The sequence below is a fragment of the Amblyraja radiata genome, chromosome 29 (assembly GCF_010909765.2).
Source record: "Amblyraja radiata isolate CabotCenter1 chromosome 29, sAmbRad1.1.pri, whole genome shotgun sequence".
NCBI lineage: Eukaryota > Metazoa > Chordata > Chondrichthyes > Rajiformes > Rajidae > Amblyraja > Amblyraja radiata.
In genome coordinates, this window is record NC_045984.1 from 3,503,147 (window position 1) to 3,517,374 (window position 14,228).

At 45.5% G+C, this 14,228-nt stretch overlaps 1 protein-coding gene across 2 annotated transcripts in view; it reads right to left on the reverse strand.

Moving 5' to 3' along the window:
- The window catches only part of LOC116989256 (spindlin-1-like), a 126,476-nt gene extending 112,823 nt beyond the window's left edge, over positions 1 to 13,653 (reverse strand). Inside the window, exon 1 of one of the 2 annotated variants that reach the window (XM_033046449.1) lies at positions 13,556 to 13,653. The gene's annotated coding sequence lies outside the window, so the exon portion shown is untranslated. The remainder of the gene's footprint in view (positions 1 to 13,555) is intronic. The other variant, XM_033046448.1, reaches the window with a different exon arrangement.
- Between the last annotated feature and the right edge of the window lie 575 nt (positions 13,654 to 14,228).

Sequence of the window (14,228 nt, forward strand, 5' to 3'; positions counted from 1 at the left end):
ACCCACAGACACTTACACAGACACGCATACAGACAGAAGACGTGCACACACACATTTTAGAAGCAATAGAGACCCTTTTTGCAAGCATTTTAGAACCAATAGACACTTTTTGCTAACATTTTAGAACCAATAGACACTTTTTGCAAGTATTTGAGAACCAATATGGACACTTTTTGCAAGCATTTAAAACCAATACACTTTCTGCATGCATTTTAGACCCAATAGACCCTTTCTGCATGCATTTTATAGCCAAAAAAGACATTCTGCAAGCATTGTAGAACAATAGAGACACCTTTTGCAAACATTTGAGAACCAATAGACACTTTTTGCAAGCATTTGAGAACCAATAGACACTTTTTGTAAACATTTTAGAACCAATAGACACTTTTTGCAAGCATTTTAGAACCAATAGAGACACTCTTTGCAAGCATTTTAGAACCAATAGATACACTCTTTGCAAGCATTTTAGAACCAATAGATACACTCTTTGCAAGCATTTTAGAACCAATAGAGACACTCTGCAAGCATTTTAGAACCAATAGAGACGTTTTCCAAGGATTTTAGAACCAATAGACACACTTTTTGCAAGCAGTTTAGAACCAATAGAGGCTCTTTTTGCAACCATTTTAGAACCAATAGGGACACTTTTTGCAAGCATTTTAGAACCAATAGAGACACTTTTTGCAAGCATTTTAGAACCAATAGACACTTTCTGCATGCATTTTAGAACCAATAGACACTTTCTGCATGCATTTTGGAGCCAAAAAAGACATTCTGCAAGCATTGTAGAACCAATAGACACTTTTTGCAAACATTTTAGAACCAATAGAGACACTTCTTGCAGTTTAGAACCAAAAGAGACACTTTTTGCAAGTATTTTAGAACCATTAGACACTTTTTGCATGCATTTTAGAACCAAAAAAGACACTTTCTGCAAGCATTGTAGAACCAATACACTTTTTGCAAGCATTTTAGAACCAAAAGAGACACTTTCTGCAAACCTTTTTGAACCAATAGACACTTTTTGCAAGCATTTTAGAACCAAAAGAGACTTTCTGCAGACATTTGTGAACCAATAGACACTTTTTGCAAACATTTTAGAACCAATAGACACTTTTTGCATGCATTTTAGAACCACATTAAGGGCACTCACAGTTGAGTAGACATGTGCTCAGTGTTATTCACAGCTCAGAGAAACGTGACCCTCTGGCTTCCTCCATCTTGTAAAGATTGAGTGAGGCACACCACTTCCTGGTTTTATAGTCCCTTCCCCTCCCACCAGCAGGGGCAGCAGAGAGAATGGCATATCTTTTAAAAACATTAATATCTCTCTGATTTTTCATCGATGGGAAAAATCCTCCGGTCCCGAAAGGTGGAGAGGGGCTCTGAGGGAGGTGGCCAAAAATGACGGCCGTAGGTGGTGGCGTTCTTTCGGAAATCACGCCACAGTGCGCCAAAAGCGGTCAAGATCAGACTTTTAGTAATATAGATATATTATGTAATATATATATATATTTTTGCCTTTATGGGTGCTTACAAGCAGTTGTGAACAATGGGATTAGATGAATTACAGAGTGCAGGTTTAATACAAAAATCAATTCAAACACAGGACATGAGCCATTTAAAAAGAAAAAACATTTAAAACATTAAAAACACGCAAACTGTTCCCCCGCAACGCTGATTACACTGCGAGAGGCATAACTGAAGTTGGGTCGGGTTACTGAAAAGGCGGAAGTTACGCTCCGTTGCGTACTACATGTCAGTTCATTGGATTTTGCAGGAGTGGTCTATCTTGCTCTGCTCTAAGATCTTCAGTTCCTCCCTCCCACTAGATCCTCGGTCCCCTAGTATTTCTGGGAGATTGTTTGTGTCTTCCTTAGTGAAGACAGAACCAAAGTACTCGTTTAACTATTCTGCCATTTCCTTTTCTCATTATAAATTCACTTGTCTCTGACTGTAAGGGACCTACATTTGCCTTCACTAATCTTCTCCTTTTTACATATCTAACGAAGCTTTTAGAGTAAGTTTTTATATTCCCCGCAAGCTTTCTTTCATGCTCTTTCCCCCCCCCCCTCTTAATTAACCCCTTTGTCCTCCTCTGTGGAGTTCTAAATTTCTCTCAGTCCTCCGGTTTGCTGCTTCCTCTGGCCAATTTATTTGCCTTTTCCTTGGATTTAACACTTTCTTCGATTTCCCTCGTTAGCCACGGTTGAGCCGCCTTCCCCGTTTTATATTTTCGCCAGACAGGGATGAACAATTTTTGGAGTTCTTCCATGCGGTCTTTAAATCTTTGCCATTGCATCTCCACCGTCAACCCTTTAAGTAAAACCCAGGGGTACGATGGGTGCAGGGATTTTTGTTTTACAATAGTAGTGTTTATGATTAGGAAATCACTGCCAACAGGGGAGAGGGAGAAGGAAATCAATCAGAACTTTCACAAGGGAATTAAATAGGCCTTTCAGGAAAATATTTTGTAAGGCCCTGAGGAAAGTACAAGGAATTGGGTTTGAATAGACAGCCCCGCTCGGACGAAGGGGCCTGAATGATTTCCATCTGTAACATAGACCTTATAGATACAGGCCCTTCGGCCCACCGAGTCCATACCGACCAGCGATCACCCTGTACACGAACACCATCCTACACACTAGGGACAATTTACAATTTTACCAAAGCCAATTAACCTATACACCTGCACGTCTTTGGAGTGTGGGATGAAACCGGAGCCCCCAGAGAAAACTTACACAGGTTACAGGGGGAATGTACAATCTCCATACTGACAGCGCCCGTAGTCAGTATCGAACCTGGGTCCCTGGCCTAATGGGGGGTGGCTGCCGAACAGGCCTCTGCTCGTCCCCTGAAGACCGGGAGGATGGAGCCAGTGACAACGACGGACGCGACGGGCGAGGAGCAAGGCCGGTGGGTGAGGGAACTCATGGCCATCAAGGTCGGCTACAGGAGGCACCGCCGTGGATGCACCAGGGGAGTGACACAGCATCCAAGGAAGGCAACGACTGGAGGCCCCGCAGCAGCCTGGGGCTCACCTGGATCGGGCACCACTCATAAGACCTAGAGCGCGGACTGGACTTTGAAAACGGCGCCAAGACATAGCACCGGGCTCGGTAGCTTATTTCTTTACACTTTGCTAATCAAGGATGTGTTTAAGTATGGGAATACTGTACTGGACTCCATGCAAGAATAGAATTTCACTGTGCCCCTCAGATCACAATGCTTGTATCATCAGCAAACTTCGAGATCCTACTTTGAAGAATTTGAAGAAATGAAGAAGATCTTAATTTGAAGAAAGGTCTTGACCTGAAACATCACCTATTTCCTTTGCTCCATAGATGCTGCCTCATCTGCTGAGTTTCTCCAGCATTTTTGTCTTCCTTCGATTTTTCCAGCATCTGCAGTTCTTGAACTTGGATCTTACTCGTGGTGGAGAGTCCAATTGCAGCAGAGTAAGCAACAAGGACTTTGAACTCTTATTGTTTGATACCAAAATAATTATGGATAGGACAGGTTTGGAAGGACATGGGGCAAACGCATGCAGGTAGGACTAGTGTGGGTGGGACATGTTGGCCTGTGTGGGCAAGTTGGGCCAAAGGGCCCATTTCCACACTGTATCATTCTATGATTCTAATCTGTCCCTACCACGTTCAGTTACAATTTTGCTATATTCTGCACAAATTCTAATAATTTTTTAGGTAATAATTCTGATCTCTAGATTTCATGTTTATCCTAGCAACGTTTCAGATGTACACATAGAGCATGGATGAGCACCACACTGCCCATGCCAAATATGGAGCCAATATAAACTAATCTGCTCTGCCGGAACATGAGCCATATCCAACTTGCCCAGCGCAAAATGGAGGAACAGCACCTCATATTTTGCTTAGGCAGCTTGCACCCCAGCAGTATGAACACTGACTTCTCTAACTCTTGCTTTCCTTCTGTCCCTCTGTCCATCCCTCCCCCTTCCCAGTTCTCCGACTAGTCTTACTGTCTCCAACTACATTTTATCTGTTTGCTTTGTTACCTTCTCCCAACTACCAATGATCTATTTATTCTACGTTTTCTTTGATCTCCATTCCCTTTATCCTGTTTTCACACCTAAACACTTCCTTATCTATGTACCTCCCTCTCCCGACATCAGTCTGAAGAAGGGTCTCAACCCGAAATGTCGCCCATTCCGTCTCTCCAGAGATGTTGCCTAAAAGCATCTTAAACGCCACCTTTGCCTAGCTGAGTTACTCCAGCATTTTGTACCTATCTTCCATGCATATTCACGTTCCTATTGAATATTCTTATTGAAGGAAAGATACAATACAGCTGACGTAATGCATTACATTTCCTTCCATTTAGTTTTTTATATACAACAACAAAGTTACCCTCACCCACCCGCCCTGAACACCCCTTGGCATCTCATGTGTTCACAATACAACATATCACAAATGCACTTTGACAGCAATACCTCCACATTCTTCCAAGGTGCAGGCCCATACATACCCACAACATGTCAGATGGTTCAGAATACACTCATTCATTATTCACGTTCCTAAAAGCATCTTAAACGCCACCTTTGTATCTGTCTCCACCTCTAACCCAAGCAGCAGGTTGGAATGTCATTAGCTGCGGAACTTGGAGTAAGTTATTAAGCTCAGCAGGTCAGACAACATCTCTGGAGAAAAGGAATAGGTGACCTTTCGGGTCGAAGACCCTTGTTCATCAGACTGAGTGAAGAAGGGTCTCGAACCGAAACGTCACCTATTCCTTTTCTCCAGAGATGCTGTCTGACCCGCTGAGTTACTCCAGCATTTTGTGTCTATCTTCGGTTTAAACCAGCATCTGCAGTTCCTTCCTTCACATTATATCTCCAGCTTTTTGTGTCTACCTGAAATAGGTGAGTCTGCTGTTCTCAGTCGGACTGGCGCCGACGATGGCTGTCACGGTGCACTGCTCCTTGCTGTTTTGTCTGTGTTTGTTCGTTTGTGTCCTCTGTGAAAATCCCACAAAGATCACTTTCATGAGGAGCGGAGCGGAGCGGGCGATGCCTTGCCTGGGTCGCCGCGCTGGAGCTCCGGTGAGCTGTGACCGCCGAGATCAACACCTCCGGGCTGCGGGTCTGCGGAGCGGAGCGGGCGGCGCCGACTCTAACATCGGGAGCCTGGGAGCTCCAAACCGGCGCGGCCATGTCGGCTTCGGAAGCCGCGGTCCCCAGTTAGGAAGCGGCCGTTCCAGGTGGCCCAGTCACTGAGAGGACTCTCCCGACGCCGGGGCAACACCAACCGGCCAGAAACATCGGGCCTCCGTAGAGGTAATAGCGGTGGCCTCAATAGGCCTGACTTTGGGAGAACTGGAGATGGGGACTGGACATTGTGCCTTCCCCCACAGTGGTGACCATTGTGGGGGGATGATTTTTTTGTGTGTAAGTTAATATGTTAGTCTGTGTCCAAGATGGCTGTCGGAAGGGAGAGTGGACGCTGGCGCGGTTTAGCTGCCGCTGCTCTCTCTTCACATTGTGTTTTTGATTTTTTGTCTTTGGAGCGATTTCTGTCTTTAATTTGTGTATTGATGATGTCCTTATTATTTATTTTACTCCGACTATATGTTTTTTCTCTCTTGTTAATTTCTGTACGGTGTCCTTGAGACTTTGAAAGGCGCCCACAAATAAAATTTATTATTATTATTATTATTATTAACATCAGATATACGGTACCTACAAACATTGTTTTGAATTTCTTTCACTCGCTGGATTATTTGGACATACTTGTCGGCGGGGCTGTTCCACATAAGGTCTTGAGATGGAGAAGGACTCTGGAGCACTCACCCGACTCCGGCGACGAGGATTACGCACACCGCCCCCGAGTATATTCCTTGCAAATCTACATTCTCTCAACAACAAAGTGGACGAACTGCAACTCCTGTGCCAAACAAACAAGGACTTCTCTCGAGCCGCTGGCTTGTGCTTCACCGAGACCTGGCTGTGTGAGTCGACCCCGGACAATGCGCAGCAACTGGCTGGCTTTCAACTATACAGAGCGGACCGCGAAGCAGAGGCAGCGGGGAAACAAGAGGCGGTGGAATATGCTTCTACACTAACCAGGGCAGGTGCAGCGACATCACGGTACTGTCTAACTTCTGTTCTCCTAATCTGGAATATTTTTGTATCATTTGCAAACCCTTCTATTCTCGCTGGAGTTTACATCAGGTTGCGTACGTGAGGCACAAACGCAACTTTCTGACCAGGTAATGAGCGTACAGAGTGACTTCCCGGACTCCATGGTCATTTTTGATGGGATTTTAACAAGGAAAAGCTCAGTCGAGAGCTTCCAAAATACGGACATCACGTTACCTGCCCCACCAGAGGGGAAAGAACACTCGATCATTGTTATACTACAATCAAGAACGCATATCGCTCTGTTCCCCGTGTGGCTCTGGGACTCTCTGATCATTGTTTAGTTCACCTTATTCCGACCTACAGGCAGAAACTAAAATCTGCTAAACCTGTGGTCAGAACAATGAAAAAGAGGACAAGTGAGGGCATTGAAAAACCTAGTCCTGCTTTGACTGCACTGATTGGAATGTGTTCAGGGAAGCAACCACAAGCCTCGATGAATATACAGACATCATATGTCAGCTTTTGTGAGGACAGTTGCATTCCCACGAGGACCCGGATCAGGTTCAACAACGACAAATCTTGGTTTACAGCAGAACTCAGACAGCTCGGCCAGACTATAGATTAGGCCGACAGGAGCGGGGATGCAGGCCAATACAAGCTGAGAAGAGGAATCAGAGCTGCCAAGGAAAGTTACTCTGAGAAGTTGAGGAGCAAGTTCTCAGCTAATGACTCAACTTCAATGTGGAAGGGCTTGCAAGAAATCACCAGCTATAAGATCACCTTGGACAATCGTCAGCTGACCAACGACCTGAACAAGTTCTACTGCAGGTTCGATAAACAGAAACATAACCCCGGTACCCCATCCCACCTCCCCAATCACCACTTCACACCTACTGACAGCAAAGACTGGACCCTAACTACACATCCCTCCCCATTCACCACTTCACACCCACTTACAGCCTGACTCCGATCTGCAAAGACTGGGCCCTCGTCCACTACCCACCCCCTCCTTGCTGCCCAACATCAGTCTGGCCACTTCTCCATCACTAACAATAGCAATTGAGGAGATGGAGAAGCTATTCAGGAGAGAGAAAAGCCGAAAATATCCAGGACCGGACAATGTTTCCCCCTCTACCCTCAAGCTCTGTGCCGAACAACTGGCAACGGTCTACACAGATATTTTAGTCGGTCCCTGCAAACCAGCACAGTCCCTGCCTGCCTCAGAGTCTCCACCATTGTCCCTGGACCCAAAAAGCCAAGGATTACTGGTCTTAATGACTACAGGCCTGTCACACTGACCTCTGCAGCCATGAAGACCCTTGAAAGACATGTTGGCCCACCTGAAAAATATCACAAACCCCCTGCTGAGTTTGCATTCCGGACCAATAGATCAGTGGATGACAGTCAACCTAGGCCTGCACTTCATCCTCCAGCACCTAGACTGCCAGGGGACCGATGCAAGGATTTTGTTTGTGGATTTTAGCTCTGCATTCAACACCATTGTGCCAGAGCTACTACACTCCAAACTCTCCCAGTAGACTGCCGGAACCCCTCTGTCAATTAATCACCAATTTCCTGACAGACAGGAAGCAGCATGTGAGGCTGGGAAAGCACATCTCGGACCCGCTGACCCTCAGCATAGGAGTACCGCAAGGCTGCGTACTCTATCCCATCCTCTAATCTCTCTACACCAATCCTCCACAAACTCCTCTGTCAAGCTTCTCAAGTTTGCGGATGACACAACCCTGATTGGACTGATCCAGGATGGGGAGGAATCTGCCTACAGACAGGAAGTGACACAGCTGACGTCCTGGTGCCATCGCAACAACCTGGAGCTCAATGCTCTTAAGACAGTGGAATTATTTGTAGTCTTTAGTAGAGCTCCTCCTCCCCACCCCACTCACCATCAACAACACCACAGTCACATCTCTGGATTAATTTAAGTTCCTTGGAACCATCATCTCCAGGGACCTTAAATGGGGGGCCACCATCGACTCAACAGTCATAAAGGCCCAACAGAGGATGTACTTCCTGCGGTAGATGAGGAAACACAATCTGCCACTGGCAATGATGGTCCAATTCTATACGGCCATCATAGAGTCTGTCCTCACCTTCTCCATCATGGTCTGGTTTGGCTCAGCCACCAAGCACGACATCCGGAGGCTGGAAGGGCCAGGAAGCGAGCAGGTAAGATTATCTCTGACCCTTCTCACCCTGGCCACAAACTCTTTGAAGCATTTCTCTCTGGAAGGCGACTCCGGACTGTCAAAGTCGCCACAGCCAGACATAATAACAGCTTTTTCTATGAGCAGTAGCTCTACTCAACAACCAAAAGTCTGTAGCCTCCTTTTGCTCTGGTATTTTATTTCATTCTTCACATGTTTAAATTATGTTTTATTATTAATTGTTTGCTGTATATCGTGTTGTTACTTGCGAGCAAAGCACCAAGGCAAATTCTTTGTATGTACATACTTGGCTAATAAAATCTATTCAATTCAATTAAGTTCAATATTGATCTCGTGCATTGTTGGCAATAAACAGTGGTTTAAAAGAATTTCTGTCTCTTCGGATGGCAGTGACTAATTCAAGGCAGATAATGAAAAGCCACCGCAATCATCTTGCAATTACGGATGGAAGTCACTAATATCATAGAGGCTGGGCAGGGCTGGGGTGGAGCTGCCTAAGGCTTGTTAAGGGTCTGTCCCACCTACGCCATTTTTTCGGCGATTTGCCGGCACCAGTCATAATCGCAGCAGGCTGCGGAAATTTTTCATCACATTGAAAATCCAGCGGCGACCAGAAAAAGGTACGACTCTTTGGGCGACTACTCACCACCAAACAGGCATCACCCCGCGACTGGATTTTCAACGTGTTGGAAATTTCCCGCAACCTGCGCGTAAGTGGGACAGGCCATTTACGCACCCTACCATTGCAGGGTTTCAAAACCCTGAATCTTGCCAGCAGCTTACCTGGAAAAACTGCCGGCCTGTAGCATTCAACTAATTATAACTGGAGAACCACCCATCTGGTGTCCTATCTCATTCCAATCACCCATTAATTCACCTGGCATTAAAGTGGCATGGCTCTTCAGCCTAGATATAGAGTGGATGGAGAGAGGATGTTTCCACTAGTGGGAGAATCTCGGACCAGATGTCATAGCCTTAGAATTAAAGGATGCTCCAATCACGAGGTTAATTCCCGGGATGGCGGGACTGTCCTATGTTGAAAGAATGGAACGACTGTTCTGGTGTAACAATTCACCTAAAACTTAACTGTACAAAGGCTATTAAGCTTGAGGAACTCAAAAAAAGAAAATCTTATACAATCCCAAGGACGGCATCTTGCCACGTAGACACAACATAGAGATAGCCTGACAAACACTCGACGATTTGTCCAGCTGCTGTTTTAAAGTTGTAGATGAAGACTTTCCAGTGACTGCAACAGAAATTGCAGGAGAAACAGAGAAAGACACTGTGCTGAAGTGGGTCTATGAACAGATATTGAACAGTTGGTCTGAAATCAATAGTGGATTGAACTCAGTTCTGAACTCAGAGCTGAAGGCTTTCCATAATCGACACCATGAATTATCATGTGAGCAGGTATGCAGAGTGACCAGGGTTACAGAGTGGTTGTACCGCAGTCTTTGAGAAACAAAATTATGAATGAACTTCATGCAGAACATCCTGGCATAGTAAGCATGAAGTCAATTGCCAGAAGTTTTGTGTATTGGCCTGGTATTGAGTGACATTGAGTCACTGGTGAGCAAATGTAGCGTCTGCCAAAATTGCTGGAGTAAACCACCAAAAACACCACTGCAACCCTGGTCATGGCCAAGGAGACCTTTTCAGAGAGTTCATGTAGATTTTTGTGAAAAGGTTAATAATGATCACTTTCTGGTGCTGGTAGATAGTCATTCCAAATGGATTGAGGTTAAGCATATGGGGTCAAGCACTACCACTGAGCGTACCATAGATGAGTTGAGATCCATTTTTGCATGCCACTTGTTTCTGATAACGGGCCTCAGTTTCATTCAGAACGGTTCAAAGAGTTCATGCAGCGGAATGGTGTAAAACACACACTTGTTCCCCCATACCAACCAGCCTCCAACGGGGCGGCGGAAAGGTCTGTTAGAGTTGTCAAAGATACCCTCAAGAAACAGGTTTTGCTGGGTAGCTCAAAGCTCAGCATGAAACATCGTTTGGCTGGTGTCTTGCTGAAGTACAGAACCACACAACAACAGGTTACTCACTTGCAGAATTGTTGATGAAGAGAAGGCTAAGAATACGCAGAAGTCTAGTTCAACCCAATTTGACTTTGAGAGTTGACCAAAAACAGTTGTCAAAAACGTCATTTTTACTCCCACAAACAGGAGAGGTACTTCAAGCCAGATGAGCAGGTTCGTGTTCTCAGTCCTCCCAACAAGTCCAGTCGAGACAAATGGGATGTTGGGAAAATAGTGGAAGTGTGTGGAACAAAAAGATACTTGGTTGAAGTTGGAGATAGGATCAAAAGTTGATCAAATGATTCCAGCCAAAGATGAACCAAAAACTGAGAATGAAGTCCTAATGCCTGAGTTTTTATCTGAAAGTGAGTTGGAAAAGACCACTGTGATTGTACAGACAAAGAAACAGATTCCTCTGGTCAAAGTCAGGGTACTAAAACAGTTAAACAAGCCTACAGTTGAGTCAACACCTAAACCTGTTACACCTATTTCTGTTAAACGATCAGGCAGGATCTGTAAACCAGTAGTCAGGTTAGGTTTGTAAGTTAAATAAATCACTGTACAAGTAAAACAAAAATGTGTTGATATGTAAAATAAATATATTATGTTATCATTTAGAATTTCATGAAAACTGGTTTAAATCAAGTATCACAACAACAAAATTGTAACTGAGTACTTAGATTTAATACTTTAAAAAAGGAGAGCAGTGTAATGTATTCATGCATATGTTAGTGAGCTGGTTTTCAATATAAGCAGGGAATGTTGGGTAATAAATCTCTCTCTCATGATCCAGGCAACCAGTGTGTAAGTTGTTATTCATTCTGCCGTCCGGAATATAACAAAGGCTAAGCAACAGTTCGGGTCGGGACCCTTCTTCAGTACTAGTGTGAACTGAATGGTCAGTGTGGACTGGGTAGGCTGAAGGGTCTGTTTCGATGCTGTATCTTAAAACTAAATTAATGATTAGAGACACATATAGTATCGCCATAAGTATAAGAACTGTGCACAATAACAAAGATGTGATTCCATTGACTGATATGCCTGTCCATAGCGGGTCAGCCTTACAGCACCAGAGACCTGGGTTTGATCCTGATTTTGGGTGCTGTCTGTGTGGAGTTTACACATTCTTTCTGTAAACATGGATGTTTCCACAATTTGATGACCTGAGCTATGGGGAGAAGTTGGGCAAGCTGGGACTTTATTCCTTGGAGTGCTGGAGGCTAAGGGGTGATCTTATGGCTATGTATAAAATCATGAGGGGAATAGACAGGGTGAATGCTGGGAGTATTTTACCTTGGGTAGGAGGATAAAGAACCAGAGGACATGGGTGTAAGGTGAGAAGGGAAAGATTTAATAGGGACTTGAAGGACAACTTTTACCCATTAGGTATAAGGTTGCTATGGAACTAGCTGCCAGAGGAAGTAGTTGAGGCAGGTACTATAACAGGGAACATGAAAGGCTTAGAGGAATGTGGGCCAAATGGGAACAAAGGAGACATGGAGATGGGGCATCTTGGTCTACATGGTCAAGTTGGGCTGAAAGGTCCGTTTCCATACCGCATGACTCTATGAAGCGATGCCCATTGGGAGGGTGGATGGAAGAGTCGTGTGGCCACAAACAGCGCGGCTTTGCAACGTGACTAAAACTGATGCGAACAAACCCATTTGAAACCCGTCCGCTTGGTGTCACCGTCACTATGGTGAGCTGCAACCAAAGATTTCACCAGAGGTCACTTATTTTCCAACCCCTAAACACCAGAGTAAAATCTGCGGCTGCAGCAACTCACATAATCCAAACTGCATGTACATTCAAAACAAGCAGCTTTGAAGCCGATTCTGCCATTGCAAGGCAGTGGAGGCCAATTCACTGGATGTTTTCAAGAGAGTTAGATTTAGCTCTTAGGGCTAAAGTAATCCAGGGATACGGGGAAAAAGCAGGAACGAGGCACTGATTTTTCTATGTTTGCTCAAACAATAGTGGAAGTGGGAACAGGAAAAACACACACGTAGACAGCCAGGGAGAGGAGGAGAAGTAATGCAGAGGCTTGTTGCAAATAACAGGGGGACTTGGGCCGATTCTGCCTTTGCAAGATAGACACAAAATGCTGGAGTAAATCAGTGGGACAAGCAGCATCTTTGGAGAGAAGGAATGGGTGACATTTCAGGTTGAGATCCTTCTTCAGACTGCCATTGCAAGAGTCGTTTACTCAAACAATAGTCGAAAGGGGGATGAAAAGAGGGAAAAAACACACAGGGAGAGGAAAGTACTACAGAGGCTTGCTGCAAATAACGTAAGGACTTGGCCCACTTCTGCCTTTAAAGACTCGTTTGCTCAAAAATAGTGGATGGGAGAGAGGAAAAGGGGGAAATCTCGCAGACAGGAAGAGGGAGGGAAGTAGTGCAGAGGCTTGCTGTAAATAACAGGAAGATTTTGGCCGATTCTGCCATTGTACGTCTGCTCTAACGGTGGGAAGAGGAAAATAGGGAAAACACACACACACACAGGGAGAGGAAGCGAAGTAATGCAGAGGCTTGCTGCAAATAACACAAGGACGTGGCCCACTTCTGCCACTGCACGACTCGACTGCTCAAACAATAGTGGAAAGGGGAGGAAAATAAGGAAAAGAGACAGAAAAGAAGGAAAAACAGACAGACAAGCAGCAGCAGCTCAGGCAGAAGGGGCCAGACGCATTGCCATCACGTGGAGGGGAGGGGAGGGGAATAGAGGAGCGGGCACTGCAGCAGATTCGTCCTCACATACACGCTGGCACCAACCAGCGACCCGAGAGGCCGGTCACTGAGGCAAAAGGACGGAGAGATCCAGCTCGACACAGACAGTGTATCCTTTCCACAGACTTGCAACAATGTTGTCAGCAGCAACAACTCCCTGCCCCAAAACACCCGCAGGCCTCGCATTTTAACCCCAGTTGCATTCCTCGGATTCTTTCCCTCTGCTAATCAGTCTGGGGAGGAAGGAGCAGAGAGAGGGAAAAAAAACACAGGCATGAAGGAAGCAGCCACAAAGAGGCCAGACATTTTGAAGCTCCAGCCCCCACACACCGACGAAATGTTTTCTTTTAGATGCAAAGACGGAACGTAACGCGACTATGCAGTTTTTCCTTGGGCGGACGGGACGGCGTTCCTGTATTAAAGACGGTGCAAAGATGAGAAAGCGTGAAATGGAAGAGAGAGAATTGCAATCTCTATTTTTTTTACCTGCAGTTTCTGACGCCGCCTCACGCATTCATTTTAGCTCGCGCAGGAAAATCCACCCAGAACCCCGGGGCCTCACGCAGACGGGAAGCGGGAGCGGGGGGCACGGCGCATGCGCGGCCGCGCACGGCACGCTGGGGGTTGTAGTTCCATATAGAAACATAGAAATTAGGTGCAGGAGTAGGCCATTCGGCCCTTCGAGCCTGCACCGCCATTCAATATGATCATGGCTGATCATCCAACTCAGTATCCCGTACCTGCCTTCTCTCCATACCCTCTGATCCCTTTAGCCACAAGGGCCACATCTAACTCCCTCTTAAATATAGCCAATGAACTGGCCTCTACTACCCTCTGTGGCAGGGAGTTCCAGAGATTCACCACTCTCTGTGTGAAAAAAGTTCTTCTCACCTCGGTTTTAAAGGATTTCCCCCTTATCCTTAAGCTGTGACCCCTTGTCCTGGACTTCCCCAACATCGGGAGCAATCTTCCTGCATCTAGCCTGTCCAACCCCTTAAGAATTTTGTACGTTTCTATAAGATCCCCTCTCAATCTCCTAAATTCTAGAGAGTATAAACCAAGTCTATCCAGTCTTTCTTCATAAGACAGTCCTGACATCCCAGGAATCAGTCTGGTGAACCTTCTCTGCACTCCCTCTATGGCAATAATGTCCTTCCTC